The sequence below is a fragment of the Urocitellus parryii genome, chromosome 4, assembly GCF_045843805.1.
Source record: "Urocitellus parryii isolate mUroPar1 chromosome 4, mUroPar1.hap1, whole genome shotgun sequence".
NCBI lineage: Eukaryota > Metazoa > Chordata > Mammalia > Rodentia > Sciuridae > Urocitellus > Urocitellus parryii.
Genome location: NC_135534.1, coordinates 114069512 through 114081627, shown reverse-complemented (window position 1 = coordinate 114081627; position 12116 = coordinate 114069512). Strand labels below are relative to the sequence as shown.

The following is a 12116-nucleotide window of genomic DNA, read 5'->3' as shown; positions in this document are numbered from 1 at the left end:
TTAATTACCTTTATGTTTAACCCTTTGCAGAAAGAGAGGGAATGAAAGTGTTTTCTTAAAAATGAATATGCATTCCTCTCAGGCTGCCATGGATAAGCTTGCTGTTTCTTTTCCTTTTGTGTCGAGGGCAGGGGGGTGGGGGACAAGCAGCAGGGGTCATTGCTTTTCCTATGCTTCTTGCATTTTCACATGCATCAAGGAAATCTTTGAGTAGTTCTGAACCTCAATTGAATTCACTTTCCCCTTGACCATGAGTGAGGAAGGGGTTTGGGGTTTGAAGAATGCAGGAGACCCATTACTGAAGGGGTTCCAATATTTGGCTACTTGCTGTATAGTAGACACATGAGAGCTGCACATTTATACATGTGGGAATCGACACACTCACACAGTTAGCTTCCTGACCCAAACAGTATATTTCCTCTGTGCAAAACAACTGGTTTGAAGAGTAGAGAAAGTGATCTTGAACTGACTTTTTTTTTTATATACAAAATACCAACCACCTAGCCCTTTATAGACTATCTGTTACCTCCACCTATCAGCTTGTTTGCTAATCTGAAGAACGATGCTGGTTTTGTATATTTGGGCACTGGATGAATCTCTAAGAAGATGCCTTAAGTCTGGGACTGCTCCTGTCTCCCCTTGCTTGCTTCTTCTGTTCTAATATGTGAAACTCAACTCCTAGTTTTGGCCAGGCTTGGGGATCACTTGTGAACTAAATGGTACATTGAATTGTTGTAGAACTTCAGGGGCAGCTGCTTTGCCAACCCTGGTCTCTGTCAACCTCCCTCTTACCTTTGTCACCAGAGAGCACTTGTCACTAGCATTGCTTCCAGAACCTCAGTTCTAGGACTCATCTGGTCGCATATACCAGCTGATGACAATTGGTGAGAATGGCCTGACTCCAGAGGTTGGGGGACCCAGCTTCAAGGAAGTTTTATCTTCCACTGCATTGTCTCAAACCAGTTAGCCAGAAGAGGAAAAGTAGGCACCATTATAATTCCAGGGATGCAAAGCCAATCTGCCTTCCTAATCGGCTTTGGGCTCTGTGGGCTCTTTCCTTTCCTTTGCCAGGTAAGATAGGTGACAGGCTTTATTTATTTTTTTTTAACTGCTATTATCAGAGATTTTCTGTTTAGTGGTTACTGGGTCACATTTTACAAGTGCAAATGACTTTGATGACTTTCATTCACTGCTTCTCAGCCACCTTCATGTCTACAAGGAGTGAAAGTCTATAAAGAATTTAGGCGGGGACAGGGGTTGTAGCTCAATTGGTAGAGCACTGGCCTAGCATGTGTGAGGCACTGGGTTGGATCCTCAGCACCACATAAAAATAAAATAAAGGTATTGTGTTCATCTACTATAAAAAATATTTTAAAAAAAAGAATTCAGGAAAGCTCCTGTTTTGATCAGCCTTTCTGCATGATCATTATCCCCAAGTCAAAAAGTCTACGCATATCCCAAATTAGAAACACACACACACACACACACACACACACACACATACACACATCACAGGAAATCTCCATTTTACATGATTGGAGTTTATCTACTGGTTCTTTTTTTTTCCATCCTTATGGGTCAGTTAGTCTGTAACCGACTTTAATTGCCCTTTCACCTTCCCTATGACTTTATTATCTGCAGTCACAAGGACATCAGAAATAGGAGAGAATTTTACCCCCTTTTAAATTTCTTCACCTTACAGCATTCCCACTGATTGTACAAGAAGGTTCAGAGGACTGCTGGGAAAGGGAGCCTGTATTGTAACCATCAAAATCACCACTTAACTTGTCATTTACTCCATGTTCTGAGTTATGTGATAGTTTTTAAAAATTGAATATAAACTTCTAAGACTTGGATTAGTCATATTTCTCAGTTTATGGCACATCATCACCCATCTAAGAACATATATATAAAGAATATATATATTTCCACCTTTATCCTTGGTCCTAATTCCTATTTCCCTTCCTTTACCCACAGGTAACCATTGTAATATTTTATATATGTTTTGAATAGATAGATAGATAGATAGATATAATATGCAATATTATATATACACATAATATATATGTTATATGTACTACACATATAAAATATAATATATATTTAAAGACACATGGGTAAAGGAAGAGAAACACACACATACATTGTATATATAATATGTGTATGTGAATAATTTTAATTTACCCACACAGTATTGTGTTGCAGATATAACTCTTCTCTATCCAATACTGCTTTTAAGAATTGTTCATGTTTAAAAAAAAAAGAATTGTTGGTGTTAGATATCTGCCTGTTCATTGTTTCTAATTTTTGCACTCTCAGAGTTTTATTCATCCATTCCCTTTTGTTAGATCTCTAAATTGCTTCTAAACCCCCATTCCTGTGGAACTGTGAGAGAGTCCTAGCATTCACACTGCCTGACCAAATTTCTGCATCTTAAAATATTTGCACAGATAATTTCATTAAACAGCACCAGATATTTACACTGACCAGTTTACATTCTGAACACCGGTTTGTGGGACTTCCAGTTTTCCCACATGCTCAACAATCCTTGGTATTCCCCACTTTTCTAATTCTTAGTAACCCAATTGGCAAAAAAGTAATGTTTCATTGTTATTTTCATTTTCCTCATCACTAATAAGTCTGCTCCTGAGTCTTTACTCTCAACCCTCTATAAAATAGGAAGTAGTGGCATAAGAGACTAGAACCAAGGCCAATACAACCTGAGACTGCCCAACATTAAATACTTGATTCTACAAGGCAGTTGTCCACCCCTCCTAACCCACATGAGCTGTGGCCATGCCATGCCTGGTAAGAGCCGAAGGAATTCAGTGACTCCATGTGTTGGATCAGTACTGACAACCCAAGCAACTACCCCATTCCCAAGCAGTGGCAAAACTGCAAGTCCTTCGTAGGCCCAGCTGCAACTGGAGGTGCTGCCCATCAGGGAAGCTGTGCAGACTCACTGCTTTAACACTTCTGTCAAAGAAGCCCACAAGTGCCATCTTATCAGAGGATCAATTTTATATCAGAGGGTCATTAAATTCTTTTTTATGAGAATCAAATGGGCTTTTTCTGCTGCATGTTGTACGGCCGCTCGTCCGAAACTGGAGATGAAATCAAAGTGGAAGAGATTTAACCAAATTATCCATCTTCAGAAAATAAGCTCCACTGCAAATGTATTTTTGATGTGGTATTGTGCAACACAGAGAGAGGAGAAATAAAAATACTCTAATGGTCCTGTTATATACAAACAGGAGGATGCTGTGAATTTAACCCTCTGTGGGAGCAGTTTCTCTCTTTCCCATTGAGAGTGAGGGGCTTTAGGAGTTGGAGAGTTGAATGACCAAGGTACAAAGCTTCTGATGGACTGCACTGAAGCCACTTGAATTGCACATTCTCCCCCCCACCAAGGTAAGAGAACATTTGAGAGTGTCTTTTAATTTTCTATACAAATTTGAATACTTGACATGGAAGCCTCTCCCAAAGTGTGTCTTGCACCCTCACCTTGCAAGACTTGACTTTTCCATCATAAAACTTCCCACCAGCCTAGAAAGAAGGGTGGCAGGCTCCCAGGGTAGTCCTGCAGCCAAATCAAATCTCTTCTCAATGTGCTCATCCCATCCAGTGTAGCCACTGGAGTTATTTGCAATACATATTCATGATTTTTTTTCATATTTTGATAACTTGGATAGTAGGAATAACAGGAAAGAAGAAGTTCAGGAAGTATGCTTGAGATTACTCAGAAACTTGAAAGTATTTGGAGAACATTATTTGCTCCTGCTACGTCCCTGGCCTCTTCTTAGAATCCTTTGACCTACAAAGTCTTTGAGGAGCAAAAGAAAGGAGTCAAAAGTATCAAAAGAAAGAAATGGCAGTGCTTATTAAATTAGACACTGTGTAGAGCTTATGATTATGTGATTGGGGCTACAGAGGAACACAATAATTAAGAAGGAGGAAATGTGTTTGGATGAGACCTAAGTAGATCATTCTAGGGATGAAATGCATGGTGAGAGTGATTGCTGCCCATATGCAGAGATCACCAGAGTGCATGCTGTGACCATGATATGTCTCACCTGTGCAGAGCCAAGATATTGGGCAGAATTAAAGTCATAGCCATCTCACTCAGTCTCCTGTGCCCTGAATGGTGGACATTGGACCCATGAATAGGTCCCACATAAGGCTTTTCAGGGCATCCATACTATCATTCCACTCCCTAGAATACCCTTAGTTTCTGCTTCTCAGATTTTGATGTTTTCCCCATTCTGAGTAAGGATGAGTAGTCTTTAAAAGCATGCCTTCCAGTGGTTCTGCAAAGAACACTGATACCTCAGGAGGATGCCGAGGACAGCCATGAAGCACATCTCAGGGGCCAAAGTCTAATACTGGGAGTACTCAAGAGGCCCCTCTGCCTGGTTCTGTTTTGCTCTCTGGCTCCTCTGCCAGGTTCTGGTTTGCTCTCTGATGCCATCTCTTAGAGATCATTTTCTTCCCTGCAGACCAGCAAATATGCAGCTCTGCATTGGATGATATAGGGTTAGTTTCTTAGGTGTCCCACTGCCTAGCAGTGGATTAGAAGACCCACTGGGTCCTGGGGAGGGTGACTTCTCTCTGACTAATGGAGCCCTTGCCTCTCAAAGGTCCAGCTATGTTTTATATTTGCCATAAGCCATGCATATGCTCTTCAGGGTAAAAAGAATAAAAAGAAAAACTATTTGCAAGATAAGTAAAGAGAAATGTAATCCCTGAGTGGGATGAAGGGTGCTTTGAAATGAATGGGGGATAATCCTTTTGTTGTCTATTACAAATGTACTTTATTTCTGCATTATCTGGCTATAAGAATATGCCATTCGTTTTAGTGACAAAGCCATTGCAGTTTCTTCTCTTTCTGTTATCTTAAGTGTGGCTACAAGGAGGTTTATTGACTGGGGTCTGAGACAGCCAGCCCAATGGGGGCAGCTGGGTCTCCTGTGGCCACCGTGGCTTCTGACAGATTGAGTTTTGTACCAGGCTCAGGAGAGCAGCAAAAGGAGGTTAGGGAAGTGACTACACCAGGGTCCAACCCCTACCGGCTTCAGAGGCTGCAGAACCCAGTGCTCTGTGCACAGGGATTTTCAATAACCCGAAAAGTCATAACTCTGTCCCTTGCTCTGTCTAAGACCTGGACTAAAGTCTCTCTTTCATGTTCTGGCATTTGGTTCCCTTAAAGGTATGACAGGAAAATTCTGAGGGCTCGTCAGCCAGCATTACTTCAAATGTTCCATCCTTCTTTCTGTTTCTCCCCTCAAGCCCTCTCTGCTTTCTTTCTTCCATTTTCTTCCTTCTTTTGCAAGAAGGAAGCTCCCTGGGGGAGGCAAATATGTTAGTCAGCATTTTGTCACTATGACAAAACACCTGAGAAAAACAACTGATGGGAAGGAAGATTTATATTGGCTCATGGTTTGAGCAATTTCAGTCCCTAGTCATCTGGCTTCGTTTCTGGGCCTGAGATGAAGCAGAGTATCACCGTGGAAGGCTGTGGTGGAAGAAGGCTGCTTGCCTCATGGTGTCCAGGAAGCAAAGAGAATGAGGAAGCCATCAGGGACAACACACACCCTTCCAAGGCACACCCCTAGTGACCTACTTTCTCCAACTAGGCCCCATCTCCTACAGTTTCCACCACCTCCTGATAGTCCATTTCAATAATAAACCTATAATCCATTGAAGAGATCAGAGCCCTCATGCTCCAATCACTTTCCCACTTCTGAATATTGTTGCATGGGAGCCAAGCCTTCAACACATGAGCCTTTGGAGGACAATTCATATCTAAACCATAACCGTGGGTATTATGGAAGCACTAGGACTGGTCACAGGCTGCAACCTTTGGGAATAGAGAATCATTTTTCCTTGGAGGTACTTACTTTAAAGCTCAGTCTTGGGTGTGGGTTTGTAGTTCAGTGGTAGAGCACATGCCTAGCATGCACGAGACCCTGGGTTCAATCCCCAGCAACAACAACAGCAACAAAAAGAAAAAAGCTTCATCTTTTAGCTGTTAATCTATCATATCCAAGAGGGCTTTGGAGTTGCACACCCTCCTGAAACAATGGGGAAACATAATGAATGATCTTGATATTCACCGGTGTCAGTAGCTACAATTACTCCCAGCTTAGTACCTAGAAAACTTAAAAGTATTTCTCTGACCATTGATCAAGAAAATATATATAATGGAGGGACATAGGTAATCATGTCACTGTATTGCTTAAAAGACTCCAGTAACTTCCCATGGTCAAGGATATAAATGGCACTCTGTGACATGACCTGCAGAGTCCAGCCCCAGTCTGGCTGGCCAGCTTCATCCAGCACTACCCTCTCCTGGACTGTTAGCTCCTTGCTGTCTTTGCCTTGGGAACTTCTGTATGCTACTGTCTGTCTAGAACGTCCTTCCCTCTCCCTCCCCACTCCCTCCCCACACCCCGACTGTCTAGCCACCCTCATCAGAGCTCAGTTGATATATCACCGCCTCAGGGAATCCCCTGGGCCCCACTGAATAAATAGGACCTACCATTCACTCATAATACCCTGAATATCTTTATTATGCTTAACGGGTTTAAAATAAGAACCAGCAGGAGAATTAAGTGCTTGTTAGGGTGCTCCAAACTGGAAGGTAAGCTCAAGAGACGGGATAATGCCAGCCATGTTCAGTATGATAGCCCTACACCTAACACTGAGCTGGCTCATAGCTCAGAGGGCATAGACATTTGCAGAGCAAAGAAATGAAATTAAGATAACTCCTGCTTTCTCTTGCTCGCATATTTATTTCCTCCTTCATCACCTCCCTTTACTCCCTTAGAAGGGAAGCAGGAAGCCTGAATCCCAATAGACCTCTGAAAACACATCATCCTATAAGGCCACCCAGACATCATGATATAGACATGTCAGCCATCAAAATATATTTTGTCAAGTTTTCTAGCTGCACTGGGAATCATTCTTCTTGGGCTGCTTGAACCTCAGCGTTGCCATGCCCCTCATCTCGTTATCTGCAGTTCATCTAAGAGCCCCCAGAAAATAGAGTCACACATGGTCCTGGGGTAGACATTTTTGAGAGAGCTCATTGTAAAGGTTTGTAGTGTGCCTCCCGAGAGCTTACTGTTTCAGAGATAGAAAATTGATTCCAGCAAAAATAACCAGAATATGCTGTTGGCAAGATTAAAACATGGAACTATGAATGCTAAAATTATTTGTAACATACATAGTTTAATAATTGTCTGAAACCATTTGCTGTTGCTAAAACTGAATAGACCAGGTAATTTAGGAAGAGTGTGAATTTATTTAGTTCAAAGTTCTAGAGGCTGGTGTCGGGTGAGGGCCTTCTGGCCACATGGTAACATGCTTATAGCAAGTTGCTAACTCATATCTCTCTTCTTCTTCTTAGAAAGCCAGTAATGCCATTGTGAGGGCCCCATAATTATGCTCTCATCTAATCCTAATTTACACCCAAAGCCTTCCCCCAGCAAATAACATTTATATATCAATTTGATGATTAGATGTCCAGCACATGAACTTGGGGGGAATATATTCAAACCATAGCAATAACTTTTTTTTAAGTGGGAAGGAACATGTATAAGTACATTCAGAAGTGGGGAATGGAGATTAGCCAGTTAAGAAGATTTGACAATAAGAATGTGAACCTTCTAAGTTTCTGGGGGAAAACAAATTATCTGATTATTAACAAATTATCTGATCTGGATAGCTAGACCTTAGGTGGGATTGATTGCACTCAAGTCTAAAACTTCTAGGCTTTCATGTGGCTAGTTCCATTTAGGACATGAGCTCAGCAACAAATTAAGTAAAGTGTCCCCAATAAATGCTAATAAGTCCCAAGAGGAAACAGGGGCATCCCCATGCATACCAAATGCACTCATTAACATCCCTGCTATTATGAGGAATAGCAAAATGACCTTGCAATCATTAGAAGCTTAAAATGCTATGACTTAAGTTTAGAGGGACACAAAATACATTGTAAAACCTAATTAGTGTTACCTTTGCTAATTGCTGCCTAGCACTGAGTTGGATAAAATAAATGCATGATGGACATTCCAGGGCATCAGATGTAACCCCATCACTATTTTTAAAGGAAGTGAAATTGCAGGAGAAGAGCTATTTAGAAAGGTGTTTTTTTTTTTTTTTTTTTTTTTGAGTTGCCGTGAGTGGATTGAGGGAAGGGGTGGGGAGCATGAGCAATCGGTGTGTTTATTTGCATGAATCCTAAATGCTGAAATTTTCTCCTGAGAACACTGTTCTTCTCCTATCCCTCTCGAATGTGAATGCAGGGATACCAGACAATGAGGGAAAATTACTATAGCACCAAAATCCAACCCCAGCATGAAAACAGCTGTGCGGCGGGGGTGGGGGGGTGGCAAAATCATATCCCACAGGCAATTAGAATCTCTGGCATTATCCCTGCCTGAATCTGCAGTGAGGATGGCAGACACCAGTCTGTGTCCAGGTGCAGGTTTGTCCACTAGATAAACGCTACCTGTGTCTGCCTCTTGTTCACTCTTGAGGAGGCCCAGTGAGCTGCATGCACTGCCATGGAGACATGAGAAAAGTTTCCCATCTGGGGATGTCCTGGCCATAGTGCCAGGGCACAGAGCAGTTTCCCTTTATTTACTCCACTACTGCAGATGAAACCAACAACAGAAAAAAGGTTGACCCTCCAACCACACCCAGCAAGCAGCACGTGTGCACACACACACACACACCCACACACAGAACTGGGCCTTACTCCCAGCTGTGCTCAGCATTTGTAATAAGGTTGTAAAAGTGAAATCATTTTCTCAGGCTTGTCATTTTTTTCCCTCCTTAAGGATAAATGATAGCTGATTTCTTCCAGGAAAAAAGCCTGCCACTTATACCTCTCTCAGGGCCCCTCCCGAGTAGATCCTAAATGGTACAGATTAAAATCAAGTCATAAAATTCTACAGCCAGCAGTCATAAAGATTGTTGAGAGCTTTGTTTTCCTGCTGGGTTCTGAGAGGAGTCGGGGTCCTATGAGGTCCCTTGACTTCGGCCTGGGCAGGAGGTGAGAAGGAGACAAGGAAAGCAGAGCAGGCAGATACCGCCCTCAGTCAGGGCAGCCCTTTTTACCAACTTTAAATATTGAAGTTCCATGTAGAATTTCATTTGGGAAAAAGAAGAAGTGTCCTCTGCCAGAAATTGTTGGAAGATCACCAAGAGACCATGGAGGACAAGGGAGGCCATGTGACTTCCCTCCAGCTACACTGAGACACTGAGAGAGCCAGGACCAGAATCCAGACCTCCTGCGTGCAAGTGGAACATGGAAGGAAAGGGGATGTAGGCCAGCTGTTCATAAAGTTAGTAATGGCATAGAATTCATGACAATAGATGTTAAACTCTGACCTTATTTTTGCAGAGATTCTTAGGTATTTTTAGATAAGATTCATTTCCTTGGGCTAGATTTCTCAGGGACCATGCTCCTCTGAAATAGTCAAGGATAACAGGGAACTCACGGGGCCAGGGAGCAGGGGGCTTAGATGGTGCTTCTGCTGCTGCTGCCCCAACATGACCTCCAACACTGCCCATGCTCTAGGGATAGCAGATCCTCATAGCCATTCTTCTTTCACTCAGCCAGCCAGGACTGGATTCTAGAAGCTGAATTGTTTCTATGCAATTACTGGAGACTGTTCATTTGTCTCGATTGCTAGACCACTTGGCTTCTCTGGGTTAGGTTTCTGCTACCCGACAGTGGCAGGACTAGTAAGACAGACCTACAGCTGGAACACCCCATGTCTCCAGCCAAACAGTCCCTTGCTTGGGACTCAGAGGCAGTGGGACTCTGTCAAAGATAGCAGCTGTGCAGGACTTTGGTAGTTTTGCTAGTTCACTTCCTTCCTCCTCTTCCTTTTCTGCCCTCCTTCCATCTCCTCTGCCCTTTACAATAGCTGAAGATTTTTTTAAAAAAGCAAAAAAGGAACTGCAGATAATTAAAGTTAAATCTTTGTTGCCCCAATGTCTGAAACTCTGGGAAGTCATTATCAGAGTCAGACAGTGATATTTTGATATCCCAGAATCTTTTTGATATAAGGAATAAAGTTCTAAGGCATAAGAAGATAGAGAGCCATGCTATTTCCTAATCACCCTTTATAATTTGCAGTGTCTTGGGATGCTTCTCAGATGTTTCCACTGTGGCTTATGTATACTTCAAACCCATGTGCCGCTAAATGCAGAAGCTAGGTACTGAATTAATGAAGGAAACTTCAAAAGCCCACCTCTTTGGCAGGCTGAAGATCTAAGGGCGAACTCAAAGAGGGTGATGGGCCTTTGAAAATTACTAAGCACAAACAATAAACCTCATTAAATAAAGTCAGCAGAGTGGCTCAGAAATGCAGGAAGACAAGGGCGGGACAGAAGGGACCAGAACCAGTCTGAGAATTGACACTTGTCAGGGAGCTGGGGTAAGGGTTGAAGGAGTGGATTGTATTGGGGAGTATTGTGTGACCTGAAGAGAAGCAATGCTAAGAAAAGTAGTCAGGGGGCTGGGGTTGTAGCTTAGCGGTAGAACGCTCGCCTAGCACGTGCGAGGCCCTGGGTTGGATCCCCAGCACCACATATAAATAAATAAGTTAAATTAAGGTGCTGTGTCCAACTACAACTAAAAAAATAGATATTTAAAAGAAAGAAAGAAAAGTAGTCAGGAGAATGCCAAGGGGCCCAGGGCAGGCTGCTGAGGGATCAGGGCTGTCCTGGTGACATGAGAGGGTGCTCTGGGCTGGCAGGTGTTCCATTTGACCATCAGGATCACTGAGCATCTTTTATTATTTGCAGCTCTGCAGAAGGCAGAGCTTTTGAGCAGAGTGTGTGAAGGAAGAGAGAAACAGAAGCTGCATGGTCATCAAAATACCCCCCTTCCTGGAACCCTTGGGAAGGACGTGCTATCATTATGTCCCACAGAGGCTGGCTGGGGACTCCCATAGTACTTTGTCCAGGCACCTCCATCCACAGCCAGGGGGTGTGGGGGAAGTTAGGGATTTGGTTGCTTTTAAATGGCAAAGTTCTTGATGAGATCCGGTTGAAAACTGACCAGCAGATTGGAAAATCATTGTGCCAGACCAGCATGTGTAGTTTCCAGAAATAGACTGGGGTTGCTGGATGCCATCTGGAGAGATCACATTAGGCCACAGCAGGACATGGAAAGAAATGCTCCATTCTGGGGTCCACGTTCTCCTTCTTCTCGAGGATGGCCAGTGAAGCCCTTCCTGTCTCCTATCCCGGTCAGGGCTGTCTGTCATAGATATGCAGCACTCTCTAAAGACTGCAGTGACGACACCAGTTCTCTTACCTGTAAAGAGCCACAAGTCAGTCTCCTCTCAGTCCTATCCTCACCTCTCTTGACCTCTAATAATCATATCTTCATTTTAATTCAAGGATTTAACTACTGAGATTACACTGACCCTTTCCCCTAAAATGAAAGGATGCAGGATCCTCCACCAGATTGTAACTTTTTTGTGTGTGATTGTGGCTGGGGGTTTATTTAAACTAATTTTATTATTCATGACACCAACAATTTATGCAGCGAATGCAATTAGAGGCTATGATTGGCTGCCACAGCTAAGGGCTAGAAGTGCCACTTCTTTGGATATGCAGGGAAGAAAGACGAAGAATATTAGAAAAATAATCAGTTGTAGCAATATTTTTTTATGAAGTGATCCCCACAAACCTTCATTTAAAAGAAAAAAAGCTAATTTAATTTCCCAAACACCCTGCAAAAGATATCTAATTATCCACTCTTAAATTGCTCTCATAATTTTTGCAAAGTTCTCTATTGTTTATGCCTTTGTGAGTCCTCCTTCTCTACAAGCAGAGAAGCTGCTACCTTGTTATGCAGGTCCCAATAAAACCTCCTTGAGACGATTCCTCCCCACACTGTGCACGCAGAAACTCTGATGCAACCTGTAATGTGTTTGTCCATTTCATCAGGAAATATTTGGTAAACGAGACTTGAGTTGTAATCGTTTACAGTCGTGAGCAAAGAAGAGGGAATTGACCTCCCCACCCCCCTTTTCCTTTTTCTTCTTCTTCTTCTCTCTTTTTTTTTTTTTTAAGAGGAGCAGTTTAAAAAC

General features: G+C 42.7%; 1 non-coding gene across 1 annotated transcript; it reads left to right on the top strand.

Moving 5' to 3' along the window:
- Positions 1 to 5917: 5917 nt before the first annotated feature.
- On the top strand, positions 5918 to 5991 carry Trnaa-agc (transfer RNA alanine (anticodon AGC)). Its single transcript has one exon. It is a non-coding gene; the product is annotated as a tRNA-Ala (tRNA).
- Positions 5992 to 12116: the final 6125 nt, after the last annotated feature.